A 27,746-nucleotide genomic window follows, 5' to 3' on the forward strand; every position below is an offset into this window, starting at 1 on the left:
CGCGCCCTGGGCCCGCCTCTCCCCTCAGAGGCCGGCGGGCGGGAGCTCCCGCGGGAGCGGGGCGGCGGGCCCGGCCGGGCGCGGCCGGCCCTGAGGTGGCTGGGGCGGGGCGGGAGGAGCGGGAGGAGCGGGCAGGGCCGGCGGGCGTTGGGCTGTGCCGGGGCAAAGTCCTGCCCGCTGCGGCCGGCAGGAGAGCGGCTCGGCGCGTCCCGCCGCCCCGCCCCGCCCGTGCCCCGCAGCGGGGTGGAGGCGGCAGGAATGCCATGGGCGCTCTGTTCTTGACACAGTTTGGGGGTTTTTTTGTTTGTTGGTTTTGTTGGGTTTTTTTTTTGTAGTGCCAGATTCTCTGCCCCTGGGACCGCGGTGCCAGGAAAGTGTTCCTGAAGAGTTCACAGTAGGTGGAGGCAAGTATTTCACATAAGTGACCGTCCATATATTTACTTTCCCCCCCACCCTTGATTCCACCTTCATTTTCAAGAGGTCAGAGATGTGATGGACACAGACTGGAATTTTACGTCCATGCTGTGACACGTGAATAATAAAATGTTATCCGTCCATGAGTGAATAAACATGAGGAACCTATTGTCATATGGATGTCCGAAACACTGGCAGAATGGATGCATGATTTTGTCTGCACTCGTGCTGCCTGCGTCTCAGGAGATGTGGTAAGGACCCTGTGGGTTTGTGCTGTTTATCCCAGCATTCAGCAATTCAGCACAATCCGGGTGTGGATCAAATGCATCTGGTCTGTCAGGGCTCCGGCTGGCTCAGGTTTGCCAATGTCTGTGTGAGTCTCTGCATGAAGTGGTGAGATTTCTCACCTTTGGTTTCAGCATCACCAAATATAGTCATGCTGAGGAACTTCAGCATCCAGATGGGATGATGAATTCTCTGAATCAACCCCAGGATGTTATTGTCTCAACTCGTAAAGCTCTTGATCTGTGTTTGGACTGGGATTATGTACGTGGAAATTGGATCTTTGCCGTGAACAAGGTACTCTTTGTCATTTGAGTTTGGGAGGCATTTTTTTTCCCTTATTAATCCTCCTTGTCAGTAGGATACTCTCTCATTTTCACCAAAGTCCCTAAAGATTATCTTCATTTCCACATGAAATAAAGACCAAAATTGCCCACTTGTACAACAAAACCTTTCTTGACTAACATCCCGTCTCCATCAGAGGTAAAACTAACCATTCCACTTAGCACAGATGAGTAGGTTTTATTTGAGGAAGGACAGCTAACCTAATCAAGGCTACCTCCTTTGCTGATTCCCCTCAAAAATAAGGAAGATACTTGAATTAGCCTCACAAAATTTGGATCACATCTCTCTCCCACTTACTGAGAGGTTGCATTAAAAAGTGCAGAACCATCAAAAATCAGGAAGTGCCAGGCATGGCAAGTCTGAGTGCACAGAGCTGTGAGGCGCATCCAGACTTCACTGCATGTGTGTGGCAGAGTTTGATACATAGGTAAGGAGCAGCTGTGTGGCCTCTGTTGCTTGACTTCAGACAAGTGTGTGGCAGCTGCTTGCTTTTCAGGTTTGGGTCCTGTGGGCCTATGTGACTTAAGGCTGCACTGTGACAGGGTTTATAATCACATAGCCATAAGCTTGTTTCCCCAGAGGAACCCTTTTGCTGAATAGGAATGATCTTTGGGGAGCTTTTATAAGAAGAGACTCAAATAATTTGTTGTATTTAGTTTAGCAAAATAAAGGTTATGATGAGAACTGTTGTTGGCTTGAAAGGAGAGTAAACAATGTGGACGTAGAATTGTTATTTAAGTGGAAGACAAATGTGTGTCAAATGGACATTAATGAATTTAGACTGTGGATTAGAAGATTTGGAAGGCTGGGGAACAAATTCCCTGTGCTGAGGGCAGGAAGCCCATCCACTTTGAAAGTGGGGCCTGATCAATTTGTAAAAGTGCTTATGAGATGTAGTTGCCTGACATAGCAGGAAACTAAACTCTAGATGCTTTCCAATTCTGCATTTCTATTTAATGTTTCTTTTATTGCTTATTCCATGTATAATTTAATGTTCAGTTTACTGCACAGCATTATCCTTCATTGAATAAAAAACCCAATTAATTCCTTTAGAGCATTTCAGGAGTGCTATCATCCTACTAACCACTAATGAATTTGCCCTTGTCACACCATTTATGAAATTGTTGGCATTATCTTATTTCCAGGAAATTAAAAATATCAACACTTCTGGGTACCTATGTGGCAAAATGTAAGACCTTAACTTTCAGAGTGGTAAATACTAAATCAAAGACTTTAATTTCCTAGGTGGTAAATGCTGTATGCTACCCAGCATGTATTGAAAGTCCACCTTCCACCAGCTTCAGATGAACCTACTCACATTCAGCATCTTAGCAGGTCACACCACAAATTACTCAATTGGAGTGTGGGAGAAAAATGAGGAATAATGCAAAGTACTTAGACGTACATATGAACTCTAGGACACAGTTAGAATTCAGTTGTACAGAGGCTCAGTTATTTGTCATAACTGTAAGACTTTTTCCCAGCAGAACCTGCCCCCTCCATCACATTCTTTTCATCTCTGTAGAGGCAGAGATGGTACAGCCAGCAGCTTCCTTCCCTATGTTCCGTACAACAGGCATGTGGCAGGTGAAGGTAGCATCTCACAGAGTAGACACAAATGAAGAACCCCAAAAAGCAGACTTCTGTCACAGGATTTGCACAGCCTGCCACTAAGGATCAGCATGACTGAGCTCTTTGGATCCGCAGCATATTCCTGTGCTATCTGAAATAGCCCTGTCGTAGGTAGCAGTTAGAAAAACTTACTTTGTGTCCTGCCTTGAGTGGGATGGAGATTCTTTACAACTAATATGTCTGTTTGCTGAATGGTGAGGAAATGTATTTCATGTTTCTTAAGGCCCTGTGTTCCGGTGATTACAGGACTTCTCCCTTTGCTTCCAAGCTATTTCCTGCCCTCCTCTTTGCCTTATCATCTGCCCCCTAATTTACATTGCCATCCCATCTCCTCCCCTTCTGCATCCTGCCCTCTGCTCTACTCCTGCCCAAATGCTCCCTGTTTGTTCTCCATCCTATCACTCTTGCTGTACTTGTACCATCTGCCCTTCTTTTTCCAACTTCTACTAAAACTTCTGAGCAGAGAAGAGGACTTGCTTAGGAAGACTGGACATTTAGCAGTCTTATGTGAGAGCTGGAGCCTTGAGGAAATTCTGCTAGCAAATCTTAAGATGACAACTGACCGTACTAAAATTGAGTTTTCTCATTAGGTTTTCCATGTTTGGGTAAGTTTCCATAAAACCAGCAGAAGACAACTTCCAACTGGCTAACTTTTTGATGAGTTTAAAAGTGCCACTCTGGTGGTTGTAGGTGTTGAAATTCTTCAATAAAATAGCAAAGAAGTTTGTTAGCCTGAGCAAAACAGGAATTACCTCTGATTTTCATTGTAAGAAACAGATAAACTCTTCTAGCTGAAACATGAAAAACATTCTAGAAACAAGAAAAATATTCTAATTGTGTTCTTACAGATTGAATACTGTGTCCAGTTTTAGGCACCTCAATACAGGAAGAACATTGGAGTGTGTTCAAAGAAGGGCAACGAAGCAGGTGAAGGGTCTTGAGACCAAGTCTTATGAGGAGCAGCTGAGGGAACTGGGTCTACTTAGCCTGAAGGAGGCTGAGGGGAGACCTGGTCATCCTCTACAACTACCTGAAAGGATGTTGTAAAGAGGCAGGCGCTGGTCTCTTCTCACAAGTAACTGATGATAGAACAAGAGAACATGGCCTCAAGCGGTGCCAGGGTAGGTTTAGACTAGACATTAGGAAGAACTTAAGTGAAAGGGTCATCAGACATTGGAATGTGCTGCCCAGGGAGGTGGTTGAGTCACCATTCCTTGATGCATTTTGAAAGTCATCTAGATGTGGTGCTTGGAGATATTCTTAGTGCTGGACTTGGTAGAGTAGGGTTAATGGTTGGACTCAATGTCTTTAAAGGTCTTTTCCAACCTAAGTGATTGTATGATCTGCCTTTGGAGACAAACTAAAAAGATGCTAACATCTTTTCTAGACAAAATATTATTTAGATTTGCTTATGTCATACTTGGTTTGGGAACTTGGGAATGAAGGCATAAGGAGTAACAAATAAATGTGAACTAGTGGGATCAAGCTCTTTAAACATAATTTAGCCTGATTCTGTATTGTAGCTGTGAGGAAGGCCATGGGACTTCTTAAATTTGAAGCCTCTGAAGGAAATTGTTGAGTGTGTCGCTGATGGTGGGTACTCTTTCATGCAAACTGTTTTCTTCTGGTGGGAGAAGAGGAATCAAGGAATACTAGGGTTAGGAAGGTGACTGTCAGCATGAGAGGGTGGTAACCAACCTCAGTTTTGCTGCTGAGTGCCAATTGTCTGGTTTAACTTGCTGCAGAATAATGGGAGTAGTTTGGTCTTTGCTGGTGAAGGATGATATTGATAAATATTGGTATGTGCTGCAGGGTAAATGCTGCTGTAGTCTGATAAGCTGAAGCAGATCATGGTTGGCAGTAAAATCTTAGCCTTTATCTTACACTTGTCTTCCCTCCTGCTGGAATTGATGTTAAATTCCACTCCTCTTTCTGGGGGTACAATATGTATCTCCATACTAAACATAACAGGGTTTCTCTGCATCCTTTCCTTCAGTGGCATGTGGTATTGAGGAGTAGAAAAGGCTCTGTTAAACCTATGTTATCTGCACTTCAGACAGCTTTCCTTGCCTCCTGTTGTCCTGTGAGGAAGGGAGGATGCTGGCTAAACAGAACCATTCCCTTCTTTGTGCTGTTAGAATAAAAAATACAGGTTTCTCGTTGCTGGTCCTAGGCAAGTCCAGTGAACCTCATGTGAAGTGGCTCCAGAGCCCTGGGGCCTTACTGTGCTGCAACTGCCAAGAGACAGTCATGGAGGGGTCCCACTGGGGATTCCTCTCCAGGATTACCGTGCCCTGCACCAGTCTAGTTGGATACAATGCTTTTGCAGATCTCCCTTGGGTCTCTTTATTGTTTTCTCTGGCTCTCTCCCAGCAACTGTGACTTGCAAGTGGAGGGAAGAGGAGCCAGCTGGTATCAGGGGTATCACTGAAAGTTGAGGTGTGTCGGTTTTTTTATGGAAATGGAATAAATAGCCTTTTAGTGGCTGCTGTTCAGTTAAGTGCAACTTGCTGTGCCAAAACATGAAAAAGGGCCCCCTTTGCATGAAGAAACTGGAGTGGCAACAGTCACTGCGATTGTGAAGTAAATTTTATCCTCCTATCAGGAGGCAACAGTAGGGCTCCTAGAATTAAGATAAATGAAGCTAATTTCCTTTTCATGGTGATTTGATTATTCTTTCATTACAAGTAACTAGTTCCCTTTTCTAATTATATGGCTTGCTTTTATCTAAGAAAAATTACCCAATTTATGGGAGTGGACCATTCAAGTCAGTCATCCATGAACAGTTCATTGTGGTGCTATGAGATTGGTGATTTCAGAAAATGTCTATATTGCAATAGATACGTATAGATTTTTGGCTCTTCTGCTGTTTTTCCGATGGTCATGACAAATGAGGAAAACAGGTAGTGGGGATGGATGTGCAAGGCAAAAGTGAAATGCAAAGGGCAGAGAGTAAAAAGCTGGCACACATTTAGCATGTCCTTAAGGCACTGAGAAGTATCGGAGAGGAAGGGGGCACTAGGGAACAAGACAGAAATGCATAAAGGTGTACTGGTGCTTGGGAAGGCTTTATCAGCTGGTTGTTTAGTAGATTCAGGGAGAGCTCTGTCTGTTATACCATTGATCTCAGCACTTCTTACTTTTTATCTCTTATCTTCTTCCTACTTCCCCTGCAGCTACCATAGGAGCATGTTATCTAAACAGGAGAAGGCAGATCGGTCAACCAGATGGACGGATGACACAACAGGGTCTGAGAGGGGGCACTGGAGGTGTAGTTAGAAGCATGGTGAGGTTGTGAGAAAAAAAAACCTGATTAGTCTGGTTATCCAAACTGGTGTAACTACAATGGGCTTGGGATGTCCACAGGCAAAGCTGGTGCAGAGAGGCTATATATCTTACTAGATCAATTAAAAGTTGGAAAAATTGAGATGCATTTGATCTGAAAGCATCCAATGTAGTTTCTCTATGTAAGCTAAACATACTTTTTTGTTCTATGCCATGTAATGTTAAGGCTGATGGATATTTAAAGGTCACGTGTTTGTGTGGGAAAGCTGACTGGTAAAGGAATCATTAATAATTATAACTGTACACTGCAGGTAAGTTGGGGGAATTCCCCACATGGAAACTTGTTCTAGAAAGAGAGGCACCTTTATTCTGAAATATAGTGCCTGCTAAGGGAGTAATAACAGCAAACTATAATTGTCAGATTATTCCCAGAGCAGAAAAACCTTAAGAATAAAGGAAGGAAAGGGAGAGGACAAAAAAGACAGATAGAAAGAAGGCAGTCAAGCAGTTAACCAGAGATACCTTTGGGAAGACATGATATAATTATCCTCTCACATGTGAACTTTATCGGCTGAAAGAAACCTTGTAGTAAGCCTCAGAAATTTGTTTAAAGGTAAGTTATTTTTTCAAACTCAGTTTTGAAGAGTTCTTGCTCTTCCATTGGCAAAATGTGACAGTAGGATGTGTTTGTATTGAGTTTTTCCTTACAATTTGTAATGACAATGTTCTTGGCTACGAGTTTAATTAGGACTCAGTACTACCTTCCTTGTAGAAACCTCAGAAATCTGAGGACTGTGAAAAGTGTGTGTTAGATCTCTAGCTAGTTATGATTATGTACCTGGTACACCATTAATCATTATTTATGTAGAAAATGAAATAATCCTTCAGTGGAAGAAGGGGATGGCATATGCACATACATATTTTAAGATGAAATGCTCTTTTAAAAGCTAAGAATAGGACCTTATACATTCATCTTTAGTAACTGAATTAATTTTGGCAGTTAACATCCTGCATCTTTGCTTTACTGAAATATCTTATAATTGTTGTACTTATCCGCCATCATTATAAACAAGCTGCTTAATGATAGCCTATGCTAATGCAAATTATATCACTTAATTACTTGCATTAATGTTGTAGGGAGCCTCAGATACACAGGATGAGTGTCCATGGAGATACAAACAAGAAAAAGACTTCTTACACTGCAGAAGAAGGCTGCAGTACTTTTCTCATGAAAAAATAAACCATATTCCTACAATATGAATGAAAGCATTCACCTGGTATCTGCGAGCTCTTTTCAAGTTCCCATTTAACCATTTTTTAATTCACTGGGTTATTTTAAACATAGAGTGATGTCTCCTGTCTTTTCTGTATCTCCAAAAGAAGAAACTTTTCAAACTAGAAGTTTTATTGGTCATAAATTTTCCAGCAGCCCCTCCTCATGTTTCAGCAGATAACTCTGAACCAGGACCAGCTGTCATTTCCTGGCTTCAGTCCAAAATTGCCCCTGAAAATAAATATGTAAACTCTCCATCCGTCCCATACTATGGAATCAATGTCATATTACCAAAGGAACATCTGGCTATATAATCTGACACAGAAAGCTAAGCTTTTGGTATTAATTTTAAGTAGGTTTTCCTTCTTGGCATGTGTAGTTTAAAAAACATGTTGTGGCTCTTACTGTGGCTGTCGTACTATCCCATACTGGAATCTGTATCAGAATCATAAAAAATGCTAGGTGAGAAGTGAACCTGGAAAGACATTTTCCTAGAACATATCAGGAGCAGACTTTCTGTGAACAAATTAGTAAAATTCATCCTTCTCAAGGCAGTGGTCAATACCTTCTGATTAACGATCAAAATCTGTGACTTGCAGACATTGTTTCTCCAAATATGATACGTTTTGTCCAGTGTGCCAAATGCATCAGATCTTGCTTCATAAAAGTAAGTTTCTGACACCCTTCTTCACATATTCATGTTCTCTTTTTTTTTTTTTTAATGTATAAATTATTTTAGGCAGAAAGTGACCATCAGCTGTACCTCTCAAGGCTGAAATTTCTGCTTGAAATGGTGTTAGTGGGACATTGCACCAGGCACTGTGCCTCAGAGTTGGTATCGTAGTGGGACAACTTTCTCTTTGGACCAGCACACAGTTGTGTTGAGCTTTTTGAACTACAAGGTAGTTCTACCATTTCAAATAGCTTGCCTTCATTTCACGTATGTTTGTAAGAAAATGGTCCTTTGGTAACGGTGATCGGATTTTAGATTCTTGAGGATTGGCAAGTAGTCATTACTGAGAGCAGAAAAATCTTAATTGAAAAAGGTTGTCCCTTGGAGAGTATTTTAACTGATGTGTTTTTGGCTAGGTAGCTACCCAGGTAAGATTTAGGCATGGCAGGGACAGAAGTAGTCTACATAGTAGTGATGTGAAAACAAAGACTTTCTATAATGAACAATCATTTGAGAAATCATTAGTTCTCCAGTTTAATGGTAAGTTTACAGGGGCATTCACAGCTTCTCTGGGCAACCTGTTCCAGTGTCTCACCAACCTCATTGTAAAAAATGTCTTCCTTATATCCAATGGAAATCTACCCTCTTTCAGTTTAAAAGCTGCCCCTTCTCCTGTCACTACAGCCCCTAGTAAAAGATCCTTCTTCATCTTTCTTACAAGCCCCCTCTGTATATTGAAAAGCTGCAATAAGGTCTCCCTTATAGATTAATGGAAGACTGTATCCTGGTAATGTCAAATCTGTTTCCCAAGACTTTGTTAGGATACTCCACAGAAAGACAGACATGGATTTCTCTCTTGCAGGCATAATTCCAAGTTGCTGAATTTTTGAGCATAGTAGCCCTGGTAAGCATTTCCAGGGGATAATTCTTCCCATCCCACTGAGCCTCTGGAGGTGTCTCTTTCCAGATCCTTAAGCAACTAAATAAAAATAAATAGGTTGAACATAAGCCAGAGTTTACAAATATGAGAGCAATTTTATGAATATTCATGGTGGCTGAAGTTTACTCCTAATGGACCCATACAAATACTATATACTAATTATGTGCAAGTTGTGTTCACTCAGGAGGCACATAAGCAGTCCTCAGGTTTGTACATAGGGCTAAATTTCATACTGGTTAAAGTGTTATTTGTTAGGGGACTGAATTATCTGGATTTTCCCCTTTCATATTATATATTTTCATTCGAAGTCATACATTTTTTTCAGGTGGAGAGGAATATTCTGTATTCCTGATGCAATTGGTTTTATTTTTATTCTTGCATCACAGCTGTTTAAATGGTTTGAACGAACAGTAGTTTCAGGGCCTGATACGTAAGATGATTGTCATCAAGAGTCATTTAGTGCTTTGCTTTCACAGAGCACAAACTCCCTTTGATTCACATTGAAAGGGTAAATCCAGATTTTCATGTGGTGTAAATCATAGAAAAATCCTGCCTGTTGTGATTGTGTGTCTTTTGTATTTAATTAATTGCTTGAAGTTTTTATTGTAAGCCCTTTGTAGGATTTGTACTATCTCATTTAGTCCATCCTTGTTTCTGAAATTCTTCTATTGTACATCTGTGGATACTTTCTGTTTCTTGTACATCTATGTGATGAGACACTTGGAACTGAATGCTGCTTGCAAAGTGAGACTATTGATTTAGGCAGTGGTTTAATGCTTTCAGGAACTTTTCTCAGTCCACTGCTTCCGCATATTCTGTCAACTTTTTAGAATGATATGGAGTATTATGCAAATATTCTTATTTTGTTAACCACATAAATAAGTAAATTATTTATTCCAAGACTACTTGATAACATGGAGTTTCTTTTTTTTTTTTTTTTTATCCATTCAACCACCATTTGTTAGGTCTGTATGCAGTTTTTTCACAACCTTATCTCAGCCTTCTGTTTTGACTGTCAAATAACATTGTGTCACTCATAAACATGCCCTGTTCACTCTCTTTCTAGATCATTAGTCAAGACATCAAGCAGTAGCCTGCATCTTTAGGCACTATGCAGTTAATCCATGCCTGGGTGAAAAGTAAAACCTGTATTCCCACCCTTTTGCCTCTATCCATGACAGTGGCAGAACTTGATGCAGCTGAGAAGGTGGCTAAAAATACCTTCTTGTCCCTGTAGACTTCAGCATTGGTTGAAGTTTGAACCAGTTTGGATAAAAAATTGTGCTGTTGAACAGCTGTGTTGGCATCAGAATCTCAGGGTGGTTCCAAGAAACCTGTAGGAGTTGCAGGAGTGGCACCCATGGGTGAGTGTTTCCTATGCCATACAGAGCCATGCACTTGTTATCTGGAGTCTAACCACCTCAGTCTGCTACTGCTCAGGAGCTGACCACTTGGGTGGGAGGTGAAGTGTGGGCTAAGGTAATGGGTGCACCTTCTGCTCTCTACAATATGCATAAGCCTAGCTGGTGCACTGGAGATTTTACACAACAGGCTCGATTGCACTGGGATGAGTGTAAGGCTCTCTGTACCTTTTTTCTCTTTCTTCCATCAGTCTTTCTAGTCATTACCAGAAAGGGGTATTTCTGCACATAGCTTGACATCACCTTACCTCACTCTACAAGACTGGGGTCGTATGGAAGTCCACAATCCCTGGGAAACCTGCTGCCTCTGCTGTGTTATAAGAGCTTCAAAGATGCCAGGATGACTGGCATCTTTTATGTTCCCAAGTGATTGCCTGGCTCCTAGTCAGCTATGGGCTTTCCACTCTTCTCATACTGCTGAAATATTGATGCTGCTTCGTTTCAAAAGAGCTACTTAATGCCCATGTTTAAGTACAAAAGCTCAATGTGAGACATTCCCATCTGTAGTTCATACCATCCCTCAGAGGCATCTAGGCAGCTTTTGGGGAGAATGGGTTGGGGAATTGAGGGAGAGAACATGCAAGCAGATGGGGAAAAACGAGACCAGATATCAAAACACCGGGACAGGAATACCAGCTGAGAAATCTGAACAAAAATAAGTATTTCATTAGTTGGAAGGAGATGGTCTTTTCTAGTTCAGTTTGGCAAGGAAGAATGTCTTTCTTTTCAACATTTGGCTAAGGCAGCTTCTGAGGGAGCCATTCCTGCAGGCCTGTCTCCCCTCTTAGGTTGGTCTATAATTATGAGCAGTAGAAGTATGGTGGGGGTGCCTCTAGGAAAGCCGTATGAGGGATTCTGGAAGGCTCTGTGCTTGTTCACTGAAGTACAAGGGCAAATTCTGTGCACGTTTCAAGGCAGAAGCATGCCTAGTTGGCTGTGTCTGCCTCATATGCTGCAATCCTACCTTATGATTCACACATACTGCCTGCACAACTGTACCCTAAACCTCCTCTATGCTAGCCCCTTTTCAGCTTCCTCCTTCCCTCCATCCACCAAAGCAGCCCCCACACCTCTTAAATCTGATTTTGTTGTCTTTCAAACAAAAAAGCCCAGTGTCTTAGAGCTTCTGAGTGAGATCCCAGGGGGACCTAAGGTGCTAACACATTCACTTAATTACTGGTGAAAATGTCTCTTCTTACACCTCTTGGCATCACACTTCAGTTTCTCAGCCCTGCATTGCATTACTAAGGGGTTGTCAGATTGTACTTAGCTAGAAATATAGGGTGCTTCTATTTCGCTGCTAAATTATGGGCTACTAAATTTATAGTAGAAATGCTGGTCTTAATCCCTAAACACATGACTTTATACTCCATGATCTTCAGTTTTATCCTGCCTATTTTACTCTAAGCCCACCTGTATAATACTCTGATCTTCCTGTGAACCAACAGCCTTTGAATCTTGTGATATGCTCCAGTTTCATTAGCATGTTTTCATTTTCTTGTGCCAAGGTAGTTAATGAAAGTATTAAATAAGATTGGTTCCAAGGTCCCAAGCTTGAAGAAGCCTTAATTGGTTGTGCAGGATACATTTTGTAGATAAACAAAGGAGACAGCACAGATTCTCATGGGAGCAAATCAGCCTAATCCTGGTGACTTTGGTAGTTATTCTGGTTATTCAGAGGATGCTGCTTCATTTCAGTCTTTTGTCTTGCACACTGATAGCAAAACACTCCCTTGTCCTATGGCCTGAGTCACTTTATAAGGACAATAAAATATTATTTGGAAGAAGCATGGCTGGATGAATAACACTGAGATGGAGGTGTAGGCAGGACAGAAATACTAATCTCTTGCTGTTGAGTGCAGTTTGCAGCAAATTCTTAAGGGAAAAAAAGTGAGAGGGTCTTGTGCAGCCCGAGGAAGAGGCAGTGGACACATGAGCTGAATGCCCTGAACAGCCAGATGAGAAATGCTGTATGTTCTTAGGGTCATAGAGTCAGAAATGCATTGTGCTCCTGGTGTGACTCTAACAGCCATTTGTGAAAAACAGGTATGTCTTTGTGTAAAGCATTAGTCAAGCTTATTGCATGTCTTCTTGTATATGGAATACTATTATTGTGATTCATGTGTACCTTTTACCTTCTTTTACGTGCAGAATTAATCACACTTTTTGTGGAATGGAAAGATATTTTCAGTGACTTTTGTAATAAGTAGCAAGGAGTACATAGATCTAAGCACTGAGCAGCATAGCATTATTAAGCATCTGAAATGCAGTTAGGGTATTAAATAAAGCCCATGGGCTCCAGGAGGGTTATCTGCCCCTTCGTGATCCCAAAGAGCTGTTGTGCTCTATCTGCCCTTTTCCTGGCCTCTTCTGTCTCCCTTTTTATTATACTTAAGGTCTGGGGAAACAAAGGAGAAGAACAATAAGTTACTTTCCAACTTACAATCATTAACCCACTGCAGATATCCTTTTGCCTTTTCCTCAGGTCTGAGTCTTCATTCTCACTGATTCTTTTCTGACCTAAACAAATCTGAAGTTACAAGGATTTAATCTTCCCAAATTTTTGCTGGTCCTCTAGGCCTGTTGTGTAACAACAGTGCTTTTCTGGTAACTCATGGAGAAATATATTAAACACAACATGGATTTTTAGGTATCCAGGGAAGGGGCGGGAGGGTGGCAGCCTATTAACTGCAGAGAGAGGCTTCAGGGGATGGGTGTGTCTCTGTTGGGAAGGTCGGTGGCTGCTTTTGGTACGTGGTAGCGAAGTGCAGAAGAGACATTAATTAAGTGGGCACTTTTAGGGCTTTCCGCACTTGCAAGGATGTCACTGTCAAGCTTGTTGCCAGCAAACAAAATCAAATTTTTTTATAATGAGGGTGAGGACAGCTGAGGAAAAATACATCCTATTGCTCCAGAATACTGGCCCCAGGCTAGACACAAAGACACTCCCTCCCAGTGTGGGCACCACCAGAGAGCTGTGTTGATGCACAGCCTACTGCTAAGGGAGAGCACTGCTTTTGGCATAAGTTCATTTAATTCCAGCAGGTCAGCATGAAGTACCCTACAAAATGACAGGAAAGCTGCAGAGAATTCCCTATAGCAACTGTCAGAATTGCTTTCCTTTGGCAAGTGTCTGCATAGTCTGAGCTCAGCGATTTCCCTCATAATAATAATTTATGCTGGCTCAAAGCTGAGGGCATCAATTAAACTGTAAGCCAACAACATGTCTCAGGAAGTTTTTTCCCCTTGTTCAGTAAGCACTGTTAGAATAAAAGAACTTTTCCTTCCAAGTGATGTGGTTTTCCTTTAGCTGTGGATTTCTTTGACTGATGTAATGCCCTATCATCTGGGTAATCAGTAGAAGAGGAAGCAGCAAGCGTTGTGATGGATGTGGAAGGGTGCTCTGGGTGGATGCAGCAGATTCTTGTTGTCTGCAGTCTTATTTGCTTTGGGGCCTGATGCACAAGGATGAACCTTAGTGAATATTCACCTGCAGATGAAAGGATAGTGTGCCTTGTGGAGCATCTCCCTCTTTCCACTGAAGGGTTAGGGATCTATGTCTGCAGAGGAGAGGGAGCGTCCGGGACAAATATCTTATGTTTATATCCCCTTTCAATGATAAGAAGAGGAAAAGCAGGATCAGCAGTAGATTGGGTCTGTGAACTCAAGACATTTTAGTATCTACCTTCCATCATGAATTTTACTGTTTGTGTTCCCCTAGATTTGGCCAGAAGCTTCCTACCACACTTCCAGGAAGATGCGACACACAATTTAAGGTATGCTATAAGCACTATGCCTTGTATGTATGGTAATGGGCTCACTCCTGTTTCAGTTGCAAGCTTTAAAGCCAAATATTTGGGAATAGATTGGTTCCTATGGTAATGCAGGTAATGCCAGGTTTGATCTGCTTTGAATAATGTTTGATTTCTCCAAGCATTTGTCCTTTGAAGCACTTGTCTTCTTTTGCAATGTCCAGCAAAGGACAGCTTGAGAAACCACAGCAGCCTGCTCCAAGACAGCTTCTGAGCTGAAAGGAGGAATATGGCCAAATACTGCATCCCCCTGCTAGGGAAAATAAAGCTGGGAATGTTGGGTTTTTTCCTGCTGAAAGATAGCAAAGTGAAGCAAAAGCATCACAGCTTTTTGTATCAACCTAATTGAATAAAAATATGAAGAACATCAAGTAATCTGGACTTTATAGCTGAAGCTTAATCTCTGTCAAAGCATTTGTGGGATGTGCATCATGCCTGTTAAAGGCATTGTAATCCTGGGGTCAGAAGTTGCATGCTAATTTGCACTGCTCTTGCTATGAAGTACCCTGGAAATTTTACTTCTGTACTCATTCTGTGTGGTGAGAGAGGCTGAGCCCACCTAGACCTCACAGCCCAGGGGTGAAAGCATGTGTGCCTGCCTCGCCTGGATGTGTCAGTCAGCTGTTAAGAGACATGTAAGCAATTTAAAGGCAATAATTTAAGGTGGAGTCGTGTTTTCCAGCATGCTGTGCAACAGGCAGTGATGCCCTGCCCATCGTATCTTTGGGAAGCTCCTATCACTTTGTCACCATGACTGTACTTGGTGCATCAGAGGGTGGATCCCTGTAGGTATGTGGTTACTGCTGTATTGATTTATTTAGCCCCTTCCATGCCTCCATCTCAGCCCTTTGCAGAGTTAGAGAAGCTGGGGAGGACATTCTGATCTTTCTGATGAAGAAGTGTCTGGATCATAATATAGAACTGCATTTCTGCGCACAGGAAAGCTTTGCTCACCCTCAGTAGCTGCAGACACAGGAGGCTGTTGGACACAGCCTCTGGTTTCATCCGCTTCCACTGCATGGATTTCACTTATGTGCTGCTAATAACCTCCATCTCAAAGTAGTATCACATTTCTCTCATGGAGTTTTTCAAGCTTTGTCTGATTAATGAATTAGATTTAACCCCTGCTTCAAGCACTGTTTGAGAGCTTGTTAAAACAGAACATTAAACATCTAAGTTATATCCCAACACTCCTTTTAATTTGTTTCCTTGTGTACTTAATGCAGCATATTGCTTTTTTATAAGGTCCACTTCCTCGCCTGTTTTTTGTTGCATGCCCACACAGTATTTAAATGCTTGAGATTGCTATGTGACAAGTATTTAAAATATTTAAATTGCAAGGCAAGGACTGGTTTAGAACTCATCATTGTAGCCAAAATCTTTAGGAACCCTGAAGCGCTGGTGAGCCTTAGACCTGAAACACTGCTCAGCTCCTTTTCACATTTCATTAGTTTTGCTTTCACCCACAGATCTAAAGTTCCCAAATGTTACAACTGCCTCAGTTTATGAAAAAAATCGGGATTGTGTTAACAGATATCCTGCAATTTGGACTCTTAATTGCTTGTGAGATACCTCAAAAGCATCATTAAAGGCTGTGGGAGCTGGACACATGCTTAGGTGCACTGGCTGATGGACTCTGACTCCAGGAGGAAAAGCCAAGCCATGCAAAACCGGTTTCACTGTCTAGATCCTTTTAGCAGGTCCTTTCCTAGGGTATAAATTGTTGTTTACAAAAAAGGAAATACTACAACTAAAACGCAGTCCCCAGGGGGTACTTCCCTGTCTCCATTAACCAGAGGAAATGAGACACACCTTCCATGTGACCTGAGAAACTGCTTTCTAACATGCCACGTAGACCTGAGGTAGGCAGAGATGCCAAAACCATCCCCCAGGCTGCTGTTCTATCATGTAAAAGGTTTCAGTATTTGTTAATGCATGTGAGCTCCTGGACACCGAGATGTAAAAAAGCAAGGCAGTGTTTTTGAAGATCCATCCAGGCCCCTTTTCCACTTCTAAGGTAGTGTATTGTTACGACATGTCTTAAAATAAGAAAAGCAATCCTTCCTCTTGACAAGGGCACTGTGTGCTGATAGGGATGCACTGCCCTATTTATAACATGGATCGTTTCCCACCAGTTGCAAACTCAAGCTCTGCTTCATGGAGATGCTGCTCAAACCCTTAAAGCACTTTGACTGGAGTGGCAGCTGGGGCTGAGATTGTCTTGTTAGGGGGCTCTCAGCAGTTTGCAGGAGCAGTTTTCAATGGGATAGCAGGTCTCTCTGTACCTCTGGATTATAAATCGTGTCTTTAGGTTGGCTTGCATATTCATGGTTGTGTTACTGAAAATGTCAATGCAGGTGTCTGCATCTCAGTTTTGAGGACAACATGATTCCTGGGCTTATAGCAGCTCAGGTCTGAGTTTCAATTTATGTATTTATCTATGATCTTCATCTTTCATTCGTTATGCAAGCCATGAAGTCTTTTTAAATAAAGCTCTTTTGTTAATAATCGGTCAAGTTAAGTGGCAGTGCTTTTTACTCCAAATACTCTGTTCAGAACTTGCTTTTTATAAATGCTGAACAATTTGATGGAAGGAAACATTTCTCATTCCTTCCATGATCATTGCCATGCTGTCAAGCTTATAAGGAGGCTACAGGAGGATCCTACACATCTGCAGGCTGCTGGATCCCAAACTTGCAGCAGAGTGAGATGCTCAGGGCAGGCCACAGCAACAGAACCCTCACCTAAAGAAAACATCAGACAAAGCAGTTAGAATACTCTTGCAGAATGGTGCCCAGTTCTAATCAGCAGAGGTGAGCAAAACAACAGGAAAAACTGGGAAAAGACCGAGAAGGATCCTCCAAATGCGGTGCTTTGAAATGCGCCCTTATGTAACTTGTTGAAGTCACCAAATATGAACTAGGTCCAGCAAACTCATTCACATTTTTATTCTATAAATAGTTTTCCCTCTCCAGCAGCATGAGTTTAAGGCTTAATAGTGGTTTGGCAGTTTCTAGGGAAAAATCTGAACAGGCTGCCAGTTCGCTGTGAGGGAGGAGCCAGAGGATGCTGAAACACCCTGCAAATTTATTCCCACCAGAGCTACTGACTTAAGGTTTGAACTTAACCCTTTTGTGGGAGTCAACTTGTCTGATTACTTGGAAAACACCCAAAAGCCTAAACCTGAGAGGAGGCTGCCTTCCCCCACGCCCTGCCTGCCAACCTGACAGCGCTGTAGCCTCCACTGCTCTGCCCACGGAGCTCCAGCACCTTGGCAGGAAGGAGATCCCTGTGCTTTTATGCACACCAGTTTCTGCATATTTTTTCACGCTGGGAAAAAGCACGGAAAACACTTGGGTTGGTTGTTGTTGGGTTTTTTTGTTCATTGTTTTTTTGTTTTGTTTATGATTATTCCTTACTAAGTACCTTCCCAGCTCAATTCTGTGTTGTAACTGGAAATGCAGAGAGGTAAAGGAGGCAGCACTAGAGTTACTAAAGAAGCCAGGCAGGAAAGAGAAAACATTCCCTGGACAGAAGCAGGTAACCACGGTGAGAGGGATGAAGGGGAATCCCTGAGCTCCAGCCCCTGTTTGGGAGGCTGCTATGGGAAGGCTGGGGAGAGACGGGTGAGCTGCGCTGTGAGTGTGGGAGTGCACGGCAAGGGAGGGAGCTGGGGTATGTCAGTGGGAAGATGGAGATGGAGAGAGGCAGCTGTGAGTAATGCTGGCTGCTCCTAGGAGCCCTGAGGATGAGCAAACAGGAGTTGCCTGGGTTGGGAACAGAGAGGATACATGTAGGTAAGGGAATATGCTGGAAGTATTATGTGTGTTCTCTCTTCTGTGGTTTGGTACCTAAACTGACTGCATTGATCCCTGAACAAATGAGAAATAAAAGGTGATCTGTTTCTGTATTCTGCTTCAGCCGTTAATCAAACGGTATTTTGCAAGGACTGCAGTCCTAGAGAGTAAGTAGTTGACATAAAATAATTTTGTTGGAAGTTGTGAATTAAAATGGGAGAAAGGAAATTTCTGTTCTTTCTTCTTTACCAAAAATTGTTGTCCTCCTTCTTGACCATACAGAGAGGATAATTCAGACACAATGGGCTCATGCCACTCTCACACACAGTACCACAAATCAATAACTCTACTGGAGTCAGGACTCATCTGCATGGGAAGTCAGACCAATGTAAGTATAGATGTATTGCTGCAGTTATGCCATGTAATCTCCCCTGTGGATCCTCTTATTACAGGAAGAGTGACTTTTTTTCAGCTTAGTTTAAACTACCTCTTAAGAAACATAAACTGCATTGAAAATGGCCACAGTTCATATTGGAAGAGAAATGCTCACCTGGGGAATTAGGTTGCCAGCATGATTAATTAAATTCACACCTTCCTTTATACTGGTGTAATTCCCCTTCTCCATGGTTAGTGTCAGGTTCAAGACAGTGTTAATCCTTCTTGCAGCCTTTTTAAACTCCTGTTGAGAGTCTTCTGCTAACGAGCCATCCAGAGAGCCTTATTTCTGACATTTTCACAGGAATGGCCTTTCTGCTGCTGCACCGTGGCTGGCGAAAATCAGAAGTCACTGGTATAATCATGTCATGCAGACCTCAAATCAGTGGACAGTGTCCAGTAAACATTACTATTCCCAGTTTCACATCCTTTTGGATTTGTACTTGGTATAAAAAAAGAAATCGTGGTCCCACTGATGCCAATGGCAGAAATCCAATATGGTTGGATTGGGACAGATTTTTTTCCCAGATATTGCAGAGCATTTCTCCGGGGGCTACCACTGTCTTGGTTCCCAGCCCTGGGCTCACCCCATAAAGCAACAGTTGCCTTTTAAAAGATTTAGTGACTTCAGTAAATCTTCCCCAATGAGACAGGTTAGTTTTATCAGCTCTGATTTCTATAGGATGTAACCGTGTGCACAGAAACTTGCTCAAGTCTCTGCAGGGAGGCTGAGCTCGGGCTGGTAATAAGGACTGAATTTTAGCCCCAGGGCCATTTCTCCTGGTTGTTTGTCATGACCTGTTGCACCTTCGAAACCAGAACGATCCTCCTTCCATTTCTCAATCTGACTGGCAAAAAAAGGTGCAATATTGTCAAATATACTCAGCAGTCTTGGTGACAAAAGGGCTGTTCTTCAGCAAATGCCCCTTGGCTGGCAGGACCTGCTGTTGGCAGTGTTTGCAGTTTGGGTGAGTTGATGCCTTTTTGTTCTGTTTAAAGACAAACTGAAATAAAATAGATAGTCTTCATGTGATTATTAAATATGCACTTCCCTGGTTTTATTCCACCGAGAAAATGAAATCTTGTTGTTTTGCTTTAATGTGTGCAAACCTTTGAAAACCTAGGTTAGCAAGAAGTACAAAATGTCTTTTAAAGCTGCTGAAAACACTGCAAGTAAAGATCAACCAAGAAATAGTTTTTGCCTTCCAGTTTGGTTATATGAAGGTTCAACAGCTGAAAACTGAGGTCAGGAATCTTCCTTCTATATCTTAGGATTCTGGTAGGCTTAAACTGGAGATAAGATGATGCTTGTCATTGAACAGGAGAGCTGTATTTGGGTCTTTTGTGGGGTTTTTTTAAGGAAATTGTTAAATTATGCTGTCATTGACCAGAGCCTTACTATATGTAGAGAATGTTAAAATCTAGTTCCCTCTTTCTCCATAAGAAAGTGCACAGAAATTCCCTTCTATGTTCTTTGGTGGAGGACAACACACAGTACCTGCACAGGGAAGACTCCAGCTTAGTAATGGTGCCATATGTATGAATCACAGCTAAGTGGGGCACTATATATAAAGTCAGGGGTGCTTTTTGTCTCTCACCTGACCCAGCTTTCTCTCATGTGAAGCTGTAGAAGGTGAGGCAAGCTGGAGCATATTCCTCACATCACTCTCAAAGCACAGTTCCACATCTTTTATGTGATAGCTACAGAGCAGTTTTCCATACAAGAAGATAGCATTCCAGCTTGCATCCAGACTGGAATGGTTTCTGTGATCAGATTGCTCTTCTTTCTCAGACTCCGTAACTCTGCAAATAGAGCCCAAAGGTCTTGTTGCGTGAGAGCTGATGTGTGAATACTATGATGAATACTTATGGTGCAATATGGGTTCTTTCTTTAGCTGCAGTTTTTCAGGGACTGGCTCAGCATTGTGCAACCAGCTCTACAAGTCCTTAGGAGTGTGTCCCTTTCTGCTCCGAGCTCAGATGAACTTCTTTGACCCTGTCTTCACTGATAAGAGCACACAGCAGAGATGGGGAAGGTGCACCCCTGAAGCACAAATATATCCTACTCTTTCCTGGGTAGAAGGAAGAGCATCACAGCTCATGAATGTAGATCACCTCTGCCTGTTACTGCATGGTGTACAGGAATGTACAATAATGTGCATTCTCCTACAGTTTGTGTCTCTTTCTTTTCCCTTGAGGGATTCTTGCATACTAGACTTGCTTCCTCAATACTTCTAAATCATTGTATTGACCTGATATGTTTGGCATGCAGAGGTGATACTGCTGATCTGAGTCACTCCTGTGGGATGAGGTGGTGTTGCTCATGGCTTCCCTACGTGCTGGGGCAGCAGCAGCTTTCTCCTGTAGAAGTGGTGATCCAGAGATGGTACAGCTGATCACCGGGGGCTGCTCCTCTTTCCAAACTTAACTCCTGAAGGGGGCTACTATGCTTTCCTATTCATTAAATTATTTAACCCAATTTCTCCAGGCTTTCTTTATGCTTTCTTCCCTGTACAACCTGTGGGCAAATGCCACAGCCTGCATCTGCTGGTTAACAGGGGCACAGATCAGTAAATCAAGGTCTCCTTCTTACACTGCAAGTAGGCATCTCCTCCATGCAAAAGGTCTTCCATGCCCTCTCCACAGGGTATAAACTCACACCACACATTAGGAGGAAGCCTTGGCCAGTGGCACCTCCACGTGTCACATTGCTCCATGCCAACTGGGTGTCCCTTTTCCATTTGGGGTGCCCATGCTGCCTCTGCTTTCTGTAAGGACCTGCCTCCTCCTGCCTATGCCTGTATTCCTCTGCATATCTCTGCATTCCTTTGTGTTCCTCTGTGTCCCCCCCTGCCCATCTGAGTGGTTAGAGCGAGGTGTTAGGCCAGTGGACAGGTTCCTACTCCCACTGTTAGGAAGCCACCAAATCTGATGAAGGAAAGCTTGCTGGATGCTCTGTCTGCTTAGAGGCTATTTGCACTGTGTGGTCTACATATTTTTTTAATTTTTAATTAATTTGAGCCTCTGGCTCAAGTGCCATTTACCTGGAGCAGGCAGGTTTTCGTCCAGCCCAACAGTGTACTTATAATCCTGTCAGAGCTGGCACAGAGAACGTGCCTCCGGGGGCATGTCCAGGTGCTCAGACAGGCCACCAAAGTATTAAGTTTTGTTTATTTTTGAAATGTACCTTTTATATTATATTACGTGTTTAATAAATCATATTTGTATTTCATATTGCTCCCAGCCCTCCTCCCCTGTGGCTGGGAGCAATCCTTTCTGATAGGACGCGGCCTCAGCAGCAAGATCTGTGGAGGAATGCCCCTGTCCCAGGGACTGCAGAGCATGCCAGGGGCCTCGTGGCCCATCTGCTCCCCCAAAGTTGACAAAAGCAGGCATAAAGCTCTAATTGGAGCATAAATTCAGCATCATCTGATCTTACTAATTCTATGTAAGTGTAATTGTGTGTTGGTGTCTGATCTAGATTGTATACATACCAACAGATTGTCTCTTGTTCACAAATCTGATGCTGATGATTGCAGAACCACAGCCACAAGTTCTCTTAAAGAAGATTTGTTTTGTGATGTGGAGGTCAGTCAAAAGACAGATGTCACTTCTGGCACGTCAGGGGACTCTGAATTTCTCAGAAGTTTCCTATCACTGTGAACAGTAATTTATCTCTGTGAGCCTTGCCAGCATTGCATCCCTCATGTGCAGTTGCTGTTTGCCACTGCTACTTTCAAGAGAGATTGATGTGATACAAATACAGGAGGATGCATGTTCTCATAGACATAAATCTTCCAGCACATAAACAAGGCAGGAGATTTTTTAAGATGGCACCTCTTTGAATGAAGTGGATAGTGTCATGGGCTCATGGAAGAGGCAGTCATGAGGTACGACTGGTCTACAACATACCTGCACCCTCCCCAGACTATTCAGAAATCACCTGCTAGATTTTATCAGAACACTAATGAAGCTGCAGCAACACTCGCTAACCTTTAAACCTCTGATTTAAGTGGAGAAACGTACTGGAAAGGCTATGAAATTCCACATCTAGCTTTATAATAGAAACACCCACATTCATTTGAGAGCAGTGGTACTTGCTTCTCTGAAGTCTTCAGATTTCTTATGCATGCTGTGACATTTCCCTTCCATTTAATGGCACTAATCCTACGCCAGGATTGCCTTGGCTTGTTGCTGAGACGCTCTTCTGCCCAGCCTTTTGCTACAACTGAACAAATGAATACTTTGTGGTGTGCAAAACTTGCCATTTGGGTATTAGTTTTGCTACATGATATTTGTCTGAAATTCCAGCACCCCTTTTCTCTCTTTCCTTCTCTTTTGTGTGTCACTTTCTGTGTAGTGCGAGCCCATCTGGATTTAGTTGGATGAGTGGGAACAGTGGGCACGCAACAGTACATGATCCCTTCTATTACATAAGTAAATTGCCATAATGTATATGACTTAGGAATGTGTCTGAACAAGTTGCTATGAATCATACATTTTTCAGCCTGAAACAGTCCTATTTAGCTTTTGTTAATAATTTCACTGTTCTTGCATTTTGAAGGAAAGCTTCCCTTTGCTTGAACTCCAAAGGCAAAAAAATGGGAAGGGTGAAGCACGTTTCCATCTCAGTTATTCTAGCAACATATGAGTGTAAGGTAAATTACACCACATGCCCATTATAAGTTTCTGCAGCCCCAACCTGCTGAATGGTCAGTATCAGCAAGCAAATAGAAGGGTAATTGTTGTAGTTCAAATATTTTGGGCACAGACCTGCAGGGCAAGTGGATGCTTTTAAAAAATATGATCCTTAAATCTGTTGTTTTATTCTTCTACCAGTTGCCATGTATCAAAATAAAATAAAAAAATCCTCTTCCGAACAAATCCTTCCTCTTCTTTAGCAAGATCCTGCTCTGAGCCAAAACCATCTTGTCTTTATCAGGAGTCTGATCAGAGAGTGAGAATCTTGCCAAAAACATGGGAGAGATTTGGCTAAAATGAAATGCAAGAAAGTCAGTGGTAAAGGGGAAAAAGGCCAACCTCTGCTTATTTACTCTGTGTAAAACTTTGTCTTCCCTGGATTTAATAAAGCTTTCACCATGCAGCTCAGAGCAGAACTCAGTCCTCGAGTGCCAGAGGTTTTCCAGTGCGGTTTGAGTTTACAGAAATAGATGGAGCAGCTGAAGTGATGTGTCTGGAGAGCAGAAGCATGTGTGAGACAAAAGTGACACATACCACCTGATGAGAGAAACCCCCCTGTTTAAGAGAGCCCCTGCCACAGTGTTTGGGGAGGCAGCAGGTCCAATGGGCTTGTGTGCTTACTGGAGCCCTGGCCTCGGCACTGTCCCCGGGCAGGGTCCCATGTCTGGAGCCTGGCACCAGCCAGAAGATCACTGGGTGGGATCTCTTACCTTGTGAGTCTCCGTGGGGGTCTTGCTTGTTCTCCCTCAAGAAGTCAGTACCAACAGGCAACTCCTGTTTCAGACTGGAGACTCGCCTTGCTGTGGCTTTGGTGATTCACACTCCTCCCTTTGTTCCTGCACTGTTTCTGCTGTGTCAACCTCAGCACAGCGGTTGCGTCTAAGGGACATCTCATTACCATGCAGAACTTCATACTGAATGAGCAATCAAACCTCTGCAATGTATTTTAGAGTCAGGCTTGCAAAATCTCTGGTATAATGAAGGGACTGGCTGCTGTGCAGAGGAAACAGCGCAGTCCTGCCTTGCATAGGTGCGAGGCAGTGAATGCATGTATTTTGATGAGAATGTAACGTTTTGTGTCTTGCAAAACATACTCACAGCACTGCCCGCACGGACTCAGCCTCTTTTTCCACGTTGCAGCGTGGAGACTGCATGGAGTGAATAGCGAATGCTATGTTATTCCTCCCGGTGTCACAAAGCAGAAAGCAGCAGCAGTTGGGAAGGGAGGGGAGTCTTTGTCATGCAGATGAGAGCACTTGCATTCATACAGGCAGAGACTTTATCGGCACAGTCTGCGACCTTTCTGCAGCCTTTCTTCTTCGATTAGAAGACTCACCAATGTTATTTCCAGTCTCTTCTTAGTATAGGTGTCTAGCATGAGCTTCTGTTTCATTCAGAGACTACATTAACCGCACCAGGATCCTACTTACGAACAAGTTACTAGAGAGCACAATTAGAAAACTGTATGTGGTGTGAAAAAGAACCATCCCCCCTTGTCCTCCGTGGTTATGACAATGTTTTCCTCTTGCACCACATACGGTTGCGATCCCAGGGTTGCAGGGCACCTTGTAAATGTTGAATACAAATATGAGTCCTGACTTATAGACTGTCTTTACTGGATAATGAAAATAGTAAATATTCTTACCTTGCATAGTGAACTCTAACATCTAAAACACAGGTGGCAATAAGGCAGGGTTGTATCCACCCTGAGAGAGTTAATGAAAGGAAATCACTGCTTGAAGCTGGTGATGGGAATGGCCTTCTCCAACTACACAGAAGGAATTGTGACCTGTATCTTGCCTCCCAGGGATTTTCCATTTTAACAGAGCTGTTTGGACATTATGTGCTGCAAGATACCCTGACACTCATTGACTATAGCCAAAGCTGAGAGTACTCATCACTTCTGAACCCATCAAGCTCTGAGGAGCACTATTTCAGATATGGTCAAGCATCCTAAAGGTTAAGTACCTTGAGGATGCTAAGTACTACAGAAAATCTGGCAGAATATGACCCTGCAGGTCAGTGGCACAAGCACAAGGACAACTCTGGGGGTCGAGCCTGCTTCCCAGTTCCAGACTCGGCCTGTGCACCAGTTCTGTGTTTCAGTCTCCCACTGCATTAGTGATTGCTTAGACATTTACTCCATACAACAACGTCCCTTGAGAATTGTAACACACTGAAAATACAGGGGATTGCCCAAGTTATTTCTTCTGCACAACTTTTTCAAACTATTTACAAAACAAGTCCTTGATGTAATTCCAATGTATACAAAGTCACACGAAGTACTATAATAAAACTGACCCTATATGAGCAATATTCATATGCATCAGCAAAACCCACTACACCCTATCAGTTACAGGTTTGTCTATGTGAGTGTAAAAATAAAGACTAGCACCTAGTCTTAGAAAATACTTGTAAATAATTTTTATTATTTTTTTTTATAACTGCTCCAGTGGAAATTATGCAAGTGCCTGTCAAGGAGTTCTCTAGGTTTCCAAGCTGACAAACTTCAAAACCACAAGAATTCATCACCTTTGCTTTGATTCCCACTGCAAACTTTTCACCCTGATAAGCCAGATACCAGCTTTCTGGATGTTGCCTCAACCACTTTTTCTTAGGAAATTCATTCATTTACATCTCATACTAGTCACCTCAAGTTACCCCTCAGTTTAGAGCAAGAAGTACTGAGCAAGGAAATAATGCTTTACTTTTTGCAGAGATGAAGAACCACTCAATAATGTCACATTTTCTTTATTGTAGTGTAAAACATTATGTAATAGAAAAGGATGCATCTGCATTTATCTGGATCTTTACAGCTTCCGAGCAGTTCAGGGAGGGAATAAATGAGAAAGAACAGCAGAAACTAAGAGCTATGATTTTACCTACCGTGTATTTTTCAATTTTTAGAACATTGAATTGCCTACTGAAAAAGGATTTGAACAAGACATGCAAATAGGTGCAGTTGACAAATTATGGCAACAGTTTAAATGCTATATCCTGAAGTCAGACAGTTACCCTCAAATGTAGCACCTGGCTTCTCTAGGCTGTAACAGGAGAGTGACCAACCAGCCAAGAACCACGACATTAGAAAGCTGGTCCAGATCACCGTCAGCTCCAAATCTCTTCTCAGAAAACTGAAGTCAAAATTGTGCTCATTCAGAAGGCATTTGTAGTCAACATTTCATTCCAGACAAATGTTTCTTTAATTATTTTAAAGGGTGTCTTTCTATTTTTATCACAGCTGATCAACCAAACCAAATCAATTTGTGTGTTAAATTAAAAAACTTCCCATTTAATCAAATTATTTTTTAGAGAGAGTCTCATTTTCACTCCCAGTACAGCTAAAACACCTGCCTTGTAGCAGATAATAGTTCCTTTTGCTTAACAGGCACAAGTGTCCTGGAATGCAATAGGATAAGGATTTGGGGTGGCTTACCTTGTAGGTTCAAATCACAGTTCTTTTCCTGGGTATTTGGTATTGTGTGTTATTTGGATTGTTGTTTTTTTTTAATAACAGAAAGAAAAGTAAGTCAAGAGAAGTTATTTTGTATTAAAGGCTGGAGATCTAATCCAAACCCTGTGAAATGCAGAGCTTTTTCCTCTGTTTTGGGTGAGCTTTGGACCAAGTGCCAGGCTATTTGCTGCAAAATGCAGCATTTTGTGAAGGCAGTCCCAACCCCACAGCTTGATTTGGTGCTGGAGCTGCCTGCTGGATCAGTACTCCAAACTGCTCTGCTGGTGATCACCCTCTGTGGAGGGGGATCATGATCCTGTTGCGGTTTTCATTTCCAGGCTGTAGCTGGGAACTGCTGGGTTGAGTTGGGAGGCTTCTGATAACAGAGGGTATCTTTTCCTGGGAGCACCGGTACCCACAGTGCGATGGTGGGAACGATCAGCAAAAACCTTCTCTGTGCATTGCTGGCAGTCTGCCTCATCTCTGGCCAGCAGCATAACTGCCTTTGAAGTATGAGGACGAGTTATTTGGAAAGAGTGTGGGACTCCTCGGTGTCTCATCTCACTCCAGGTTTATTGCACATGCGGTGGACTGGAAAGATTGTTAACACCAACTGAAAGTGCTGGGATTGGTGTGGCTGATCTGCAGGCTCTGAAGCTTTCTTGCACCATGCTGAGATGTACAGGTCCTTGCTATGTGCCATGTTATGCTTTCTAAAGTGATGCTTATTACCTAGAAAAAGAAATTTATTCAATCTAAAGCTGATAATGGTTTAAACTGAATAAAGGCTTCCACTCCCTAGCTTGTGATGGTCTCTTATATGGCACATTCAGGCACGGAACAGGTTGTCTCCTGCAGCCTGCACACTTACAAGCAAGCATCAGATCCACAGCTTTCACCCTACTCTAAAGATCAGACCCTAAAAAAGGCTTATGAGTAGTTGTGAACAAGCACAGGAATGCCAGGTGTGGGCATGGCTCGGTTCTGCTTTTACTCAGACACAGAGACTTCTGGTGAAGTGTGTCCAATGGCAAAGATGCTCTCGTCTGGGTCACGTGCAGGCTGCAAATCTGGGAGTTTCTCATGAACAAATGATGGAGTAAATTCACAGAGAAACTTTTATATGTGATCTCATCTCTGGACAGAAGTCATAATGCATTAATACATTTTTTGTGCATCTCTTCTGAAGTGCCATGTTTTCCTCTACAGTGGTGCAAAGCCCTTCCTCTGCTACTTCCCCCATGGGATCCTGTGCTCCAGTCAGGGCTGCAGGCTGGTCCCC

General features: G+C 42.7%; 1 long non-coding RNA gene across 3 annotated transcripts; it reads left to right on the forward strand.

Moving 5' to 3' along the window:
* The first annotated feature begins 839 nt into the window (after positions 1-839).
* On the forward strand, positions 840-27,251 carry LOC127383225 (uncharacterized). 3 transcript variants are annotated; one of them, XR_007889134.1, is made up of 4 exons: positions 840-993; positions 13,987-14,041; positions 14,760-14,866; positions 26,803-27,251. It is a non-coding gene; the product is annotated as an uncharacterized LOC127383225 (long non-coding RNA). The 3 variants fall into 3 exon arrangements; XR_007889136.1 differs by having other exon boundaries at positions 27,035-27,251; XR_007889135.1 differs by lacking the exon at positions 26,803-27,251 and adding an exon at positions 15,547-15,626.
* Positions 27,252-27,746: the final 495 nt, after the last annotated feature.

The sequence above is a fragment of the Apus apus genome, chromosome 3 (assembly GCF_020740795.1).
Source record: "Apus apus isolate bApuApu2 chromosome 3, bApuApu2.pri.cur, whole genome shotgun sequence".
NCBI classification, from domain to species: domain Eukaryota; kingdom Metazoa; phylum Chordata; class Aves; order Apodiformes; family Apodidae; genus Apus; species Apus apus.